The sequence below is a fragment of the Triticum dicoccoides genome, chromosome 7B (genome assembly GCF_002162155.2).
Source record: "Triticum dicoccoides isolate Atlit2015 ecotype Zavitan chromosome 7B, WEW_v2.0, whole genome shotgun sequence".
NCBI lineage: Eukaryota > Viridiplantae > Streptophyta > Magnoliopsida > Poales > Poaceae > Triticum > Triticum dicoccoides.
In genome coordinates, this window is record NC_041393.1 from 549,887,386 (window position 1) to 549,895,160 (window position 7,775).

A 7,775-nucleotide genomic window follows, 5' to 3' on the forward strand; every position below is an offset into this window, starting at 1 on the left:
CTATATTACTATCAATCATTCCAACATGAAGACAAATCCCACCGAGCAGAGAAGCCGCGGATTATCTACAACTTCGTCGGTAAAACCACAACCCGATGATAGACTCTCGCGACGGACCTAATCTAAACCGCACCAGAGCAACCAAGAGCACCACGGTCCCGACAGAATCCGACGGGAGGACGCACGGAGGTGTGGAGGTGGGGGACCATACCGTTGGTGATGATGGCGCTGGTCTGGGGCGGGACCTTGAACTCCTCGGCGGCGAACTTGAGCACCGCGGTGAAGGGCGCCGCCTCCGGCACGCTGAACCTGCGAGGCCACCGCATGATACACGCGGATTAGGACGAGATCTGGTCCGAGGAGGGGTGGGGGGAGGAGGAAGAGAGGGGGATCTATACTCACACTTTGAAGGGGAGCTTGGGGTCGGAGAGGGAGGCGGCGGGGGAGCGTGGGCGGCTGCGGTGCAGTGGGTCAGGGCAGCGGCGGCGGCGGCGCGGTGGAGGGAGGGACGAGGGAAGGAGCGGTGCGGTGGATCGAGGGATAGGGAACTGGCGAGGGGGAGAGGGAAGGGGGGATCGGGCAAAGGGGTATCCAGCTAGACACTATAGCAATGGCGCACCACCCTCTGGTGCGCCATTAGTAGTTTTTTTTCTTATAGCAATGGCACACCCACCTCTGGTGCGCCATAAGTAAGTTTTTTTCTGACAGCAATGGCGCACCCACCTAGGGTGCGCCATTAGTAACTTTTTTTCATTATTTCTTGTTGCATCTAATAATTTGTTTTTTTATCAAATTTATTATTTTCATGAGGACTAGAACAGAAGATATCATCAAATATCATCAAATATCATCAATTTTTTTGAAAATATCATCAATTTTTGTTAATTGAAAATATCATCAAATTCGTTATTTAAAAATGTCATCAAAAAGTGGGGGAGGGTGCGGGGTGTCGGCAGCGGCGGTGGAGCGGGGGAGGGTGCGGGGGGTGCTCGGCGGCGATGGAGCGGGGGAGGGTGCGGGGGGTGCTCGGCGGCGAGGGGGATCTGCCGAGGGGGATCGGATAGCTATCGAGAGGGAGGCGGATCGAGATCGAGTGTCCTCATGAATATTCAATATTTTTTCATATTGAATATGAAAAAATATCATCAAATTTGAAAAAATATTCATGAATTCAAAAAGTGCCCATGAAATTTAAAAACATTCATGATATCAAAAAGTGCCCGAGAAATGAAGACTACGATTTAAATACAATCGATCTTAGCTAGCTATCTGTTCACAATCTTCTTGCCCTTCTTTTTCGCAAATGGAGTTCTTCTGTGGAACGGACGTCCTTTAGGTAGGGTGGTCCTGCTTCTTCTTGTGGTGTGTGCTGCTACTTCATCGTCGTCGTCATGTTCAATCTTCGGGTCGCTGTACTTGTCGAAGTCTTGCTCATTGGCTACTCCATCCATTCCGATGATCTTCCTTTTGCCTCTCCTACCATGACTGGGCTTTGGCGGGTCGGTAATGAAGAAGCATTAGTCCACTTCGGGAGCCAGTACCCATGGCTCATTTTTCGCGGTGACGTTTGCGCCCGCGGTCTTGGATTTGGCTTCGGGTATAACCATGGTGGTGAAATACCGGTCTACTTTTAGGACGCTCTTGGCCCATCTGACACGGAACATCGGGACCTTCTCTCCCGCGTAGCTCAGCTCCTAGATCTCCTCGATCCTTCCGTAGTATCTGTCCTTGTCGTTGCCGGTGTAGGATTCCATCGTTACCCTGGAGTTCTGATAACCATCGCTCTTCATGTCCTTGTTCTCGGTGTAGAATGTGTAGCTGTTGATATCGTATGCCTCATAGGTCATCAAGTTGTGCTCGGCGCCCTGTGGCAACGCGAATATGAGTTGTTCTTCCGCGGAAGAATCCTCATGTAAAGGGTACGACAGAAGCTTCTGCTTGAACCAACGCGTGAAACATGAGTTGTGCTCTTTGATTATATCTCCGTCCATCCTCTGTTGGCCTCGGTCATTGTACGTCTTCTCAATAAAGGTTTTGTTCTCTACCACCCAAGGATCGACCACGTCTATGTGTTGTAGCACGACTTGGTTTGCTCTTTCAAAGTCGGCGAATCGACCCTCGAAGTCGACATGCATTTCGCGGCGACCCTCACGGTGACCCCATCCAGCGAGCCTGCCGAGGTGCCTGTTGACGGGCAGACCAACGGGGTTCTCGATGCCTAGATAATTCGTGCAGTAGGAGATGCACTCTTCGGTCAGAAAGCCCCTGGCTATACTTCCCTCTGGACGTGACATGTTGCGAACGTATCCTTTGATGACACCATTCATCCTTTCAAACGGCATCATGCTGTCCAGGAACGTCGGCCCGAGTTGGATGATATCCTCCACGATATGGACCAGCAGATGCACCATAACGTCAAAGAATGCGGGTGGGAAGTACATCTCAAGCTCGCATAGTATCACCACGATCTCGTCCTGTAGCCTTCTGAGTTGCCTCACGCCAATCGACTTCCGAGAGATGATGTCTAAAAAGTTGCATGGGCTAAATAGCGTTTCACGGACGTGCGCGTCGATGATCCCACGGATTGCAACTAGAAGTATCTGCGTCATCAGCACGTGACAGTCGTGAGACTTCATCCCGCTGAACTTCTGCTTCGCTGGGTCTAGGTATCTACTTATCTTCCCCGCATAACCGTAAGGAAGTTTTACTCCTAGGAGGCAGGTGAAAAACCGCTCGATCTCCTCCTGACTTAGAGTGAAGCACGCGGGAGGGTAGTCATTTCCGGTCTTCTTGGCCTTTTTGCCTTTGTGACGACTTTCCGTGTCCTGCTTCGCCTCATCATCATCATCATCATCATCATCATCATTAGCATGAAGCTCCTGCTTGATGCCCATTGATTTAAAGTCTACCCTTGCTTTCGGCCCATCTTTTGTCCTCTCTGGCATGTTGAGCAGGGTACCAAGCAGACTCTCGCACATGTTCTTCGTGATATGCATGACATCAAGGCTGTGAGGCACACGGTGGATCTTCCAGTACGGCAAGTCCCAGAAAACAGACCTCATTTTCCATACCTTCAGCAGCGGCTCTGGCGCCTTTCTCTTCTTTCCTGGCTCTGGCGCCTTTTGCTTCTTTCCCGGCAGTGGGCAGTCTTTCCAATTTTTCAACAGCTCGTCTATTTCCTCGCCGCTCCTAGTACACGGGCGTTTTCGGGGTTCGGTTTCACCATCGAATAGATCCTTGCGTTTCCTCCATGGGTCATCATCGCGAAGCCACCTTCGATGTCCCATGAACACGGTTTTCGAAGACCCGGGATCTCTATCTAGCTGGTGATACGTTGTGTCATCCATCCACCTTACGCATCCAGAAAATCCGTGGACTACCTGCCCCGCGAGATATCTGTAACCGAGATAGTCATGCACCGTCGTGAGCAGTGCGGCTCTCATAGGGAAATATTCTTTCTCTGCGGCGTCCCACGTATTGGCTGGCGTTTTCCACAGCGTGTCTAGCTCCTCCTTCAGCAGCCCCAGATACAGATTGATGTCGTTCCCTGGTTGTTTCGGCCCTTCAATTAGCATACTCATGTGAATGTACTTCCTCTTCATGCACAACCAGGGGGGAAGGTTGTACATCCACACAAACACATGCCAGGTGCTATGTGTGCTTCTCTGGCTGCCAAACGGATTGACTCCATCCGTGCTCGCACCCAGCACGATGTTCCTTGGATCCTTCCCAAATTCTGGGTATTCGAAGTTCAACGCTTGCCACTGGCTCGCATCCTAAGGGTGACTCAGCATCTTGTCTTTTTTATTTATCTCCGGATCATTTTCGTCATCTTCCCGCTTCTTCTCCTCCCTATCCGCGTGCCAATGCAGGAGCTTTGCTACCTTAGGGTCCGTGAAATACTGCTGCAGACATATGGTAGACTCCGCGTGCTCGTCCCGATAAATGATGCAATTGTTCATGCACACATGGTATTTCACGTGCGGTAAATCCAGAGGACACACGATTTTCTTTGCCTCCTCGAAACTGGTCGGGCACTTGTTCCCCTTGGGAAGACGTTCGTGCCAGAATGACATGTTCTCGTTGAAGCATGCGTCGGTCATTTTGTGTTTTACCTTCATCTCCAGAGCCATGAGCATTACTTTCAGGCGGGTATCCTCGGGCCTGCATCCTTCATACAATGGAGTAACCGCGTCTATCTCCAGTTGATCCAGCTGGGCTTTCTCTCGGGCGGCAGCTCTTGCGTTATCCGTCTGCTTGAGAAGCAACTCTTGAATATGAGGGTCCTGCACCCAGCCTCCATCGTCGTCTGCTCCGGCATATTCATCTTCATGATCATGCCCTTCGTCTTGATCTTCCTCATCATCATGTACGACATCTTCTACATGATGACTGTGTACAGCATCACCGTCGTGATCATGTCCTGGAGATTCTTCGTCTTCTCGCCCGCCCTCGCCGCGGTGGTTGTCTTGTTGCCCTTCCTCATTTCTTGCCCGGCCCCCATGGACGACTTCATAGTCATCTTCATCACCTTGCCACCGATATCCATCCATGAAACCATGCAAGAGCAGGTGGTCCCGCACCTGCCCGGAATCCGGGTCCGCAATAAGGCTCTTCAGCTTTCATCTTCGACACGGACATATTATCTCCGTCTCGTTCTTTTGAAGCATCTCGGCCTTCGCGGAGCTCAAAACCCTATTCACGATTCCTTCGGTCATCGTGCGGACCATGGTCGCCTGCGGGGTAGAGCAAAACGATATTTTAGAACCAAGAAAAAATTTGGCATGACCTTCCCTAAAAATAGGACCAAAAAGAATGCATAGTGCCAAAATTCTCGCCGAAACGGACATGAATCAACATTCCGGCAAAATATTGGCAACTATCACATTTCAAATACCGGTACCTGCAAACACAAACATATATGCAACACCACAATCATATGCAACATCACAAACATACATAGATCTAGCTAGGCACCAAAAAGTGCATGCGCACGTTGTTGGAGCGAGCTAGGGAGAAAAAAAGTAGATCTACAACATGAAGATAGCTTTCCCCTTACTTACCTATCAAAAAAAGGTAATTTCACCACTTAATTTTGGTGAATCTATGGTGCAAATGAGGTGAGGAGGAGGAGGCAGCCGAAAGCTTGGAGAAGGAGGTGGAGGGAATGAAGTGGGGAAAGTGAGTGGGTAGGTGTGGTTGTCCAAAATATCTTGTTGGGGTCCCAGGTTACTAATGGCGCACCACCTACAAATGCGCCATTAGTATGCCTGGTTACTAATGGCGCACCTGCAGATGGTGCACCATTAGTAGTTTTGCAAAAAAGTAAAAAATAATATACTAATGGCGCACCGAGTCATAGTGCGCCATTACTAGTTTAAACTAGTAATGGCGCACTGTGAAATGGTGCGCCATTATTAGTTTTGCAAAAAAAAGAATAAAAAAATACAGTAATGGCGCATTGTCTGCCTGGTGTGCCATTACTAGTTAGAACTAGTAATGGCGCACTTCGACCGGATGCGCCATTAGTATGTATGGAAAAATGGAAAAAATTATTACTAGTGGCGCACCGTGTGTCTGGTGCGCCATTAGTGTCTTCCACACTAATGGCGCATCACCAACTGGTGCGCCATTAGTATATAGTAGTGGCGCACTACTTCCCTGGTGCACCATTAGTGTCAATCCTATCTATACCCCTTTCCTAGTAGTGTCAGCCTCCAGCACCACAAGATCGTCGGCATTGATCTCGAGTACGACAACGACCCTGAAGCGACGCAGAAACACGCCCTCTGCCATCTCTCCATCGGCAAGAATCACCCGGTGCTGCTCTTCCAAATGAGCGCCTCTGAAAGGTGCACCATCTTCCACAACTTCCTCACCGACCCCAGGTACACCTTTGCAGGCTTCTCCATCGACAGCGACAAAACCAGGCTGGAGCGCGTCAAACTGGAGGTCGCCAACTTCGTCGACATCCAGAAGAAGTGGAGGGTGCCCGAGGCAACCAAGCCGTTGGACTCCCTCGGAGACGTCTCTGGCATGCTCATCGACGACTACTACAACAACATGAAGAAGATCACCGACAACGAGCACGAGCGCTGGGCCGTCCTGCCTCTGTCCATGAGGCACATAGAGTACGCGGCAAAGGACGCCTACGCAGCGTACGAGATATGGAACCGCATCACCCTCACCCAGGACGGCCTTCACCGTGCAAAGCTGGAGAAGGAGGAGCCCCCCAAGAAGCGCGTCAGGAGCAGCTGGCGATGGGAAGAGCCTAACTGGTGAAGAAGAAGATGGTGCCGGCCAGGAGCCAACAATGCCAGCGTTCTTTTAGAATTATCATCAAATTTGCTTTATGTTGTTTGCTTATGTACCGTTAGTTTGCTTGTGTGCTGAACCTAGTTTGTTGCCATGCACAATCGCCTGTAATGATGAACTCTGATTATGTTAGTTTGCTTTCTATTCAACTTAGTTTGCTGGTGATGAAATTGTCGTACAGAATGCACACAGGACGCATGCAGTGCAAGTTGTGCACGAACATAAATTTGAAAAAAGGAATACATAAGAGCAAAATCACAAAAAGAAAAACACAAACACGTAAATAATTCAATACAGTGCGGAAGTACATGAACGTACAACACAAAACCATAATGAATGAAGTACAGGTATGATTTACTAAGCAGTGCACTCCAATACATTGGGGCAAAAGACTATATAATAGCAAAAACACGGGAACAAAAAATGAGAACTGTACATGCAGTACATAATTCGTGCACATGCAGTACAGAACCCTGATCAATGCAGTGCACGCCCCAACATTGAAAAAACACATAAGGCAGAAAAATAAAAAGAAAAAAAATTGACCACCCAGGTGCTACCGGCCCCAGCCAGTCTCGTAATAGGTCTGCACCCATAGAAGGTGAGTCGTTCTGAGTCACAGTGCATGGGGCCGGCCACAGATGGGCACACAGGTCAGAGAGCATACAGCTGCGAGCGCCGTGTTTAAGCGCCCAAATAAGTAACAAGAGGAGTTCGACACAAAGGCCTCGCCAGCGCTTGTAAACATGTCGGGCACGCCTTCCGCGGGTCAGGTGGGACTAAACATTAGACCGCACACAGCGCACCGGGAACCAGCCGTGCTCACAGGCCGACTTGGGCCCAATTGCGTCTTCACTACCCGAACACAGGGCCAACAAGGTCCACTAAGAAAAAACAATAAGTTCGAAAATAAAACATCAAAAAGAAAAATGAGAAACATTTTTTAAATGAATAACAACAAACAAAAAAATGTGCGTCGGCACTGTAAGAAACTATTAATAAATAAAACGCAGGAAGCCCGATGTCAACGTACAAATGCAGTCCACGACGTACAACAATGCAGTTCTCCACGTGGAAGCACGAAGTATTATTTTTTTCTTTTCTGAATTGCAGTTATCTTCACTCTGCAATGCAGTATGGCTGAAATAAGAATGCAGCCCTGTTACTTAACCAAAGCACTCCGACACCCCTAGCCACACTACCCTCCATCCACACAAACGCTGTATCACCACAAAAATCAAGAGACGAAAAGAAAGAACACCATCAAGAGAAGAAAAAAAAGTACATCTGTGTGAATCCTACTGCAGTACACTACATGGACCTGAGCAGTTCGTTTCTGATAGAAAAGAAGTGCACTGACTTGGACAATTGACCGAAAACACAATCATCACATTTTCTGACAGTTGCGTCAATACATTGATCTAATCACAAAAAAAGAGGCGACGACGTTCCGGATTTCC

The 7,775-nt window shown here is 49.0% G+C and overlaps 1 long non-coding RNA gene across 1 annotated transcript; it reads right to left on the minus strand.

Annotated features, from left to right (window-relative positions):
- Window positions 1-212: 212 nt before the first annotated feature.
- On the minus strand, window positions 213-441 carry LOC119335925. The gene is made up of 2 exons (XR_005162132.1): window positions 403-441; window positions 213-309 (listed from the first exon to the last, which is right to left on the minus strand). It is a non-coding gene; the product is annotated as an uncharacterized LOC119335925 (long non-coding RNA).
- Window positions 442-7,775: the final 7,334 nt, after the last annotated feature.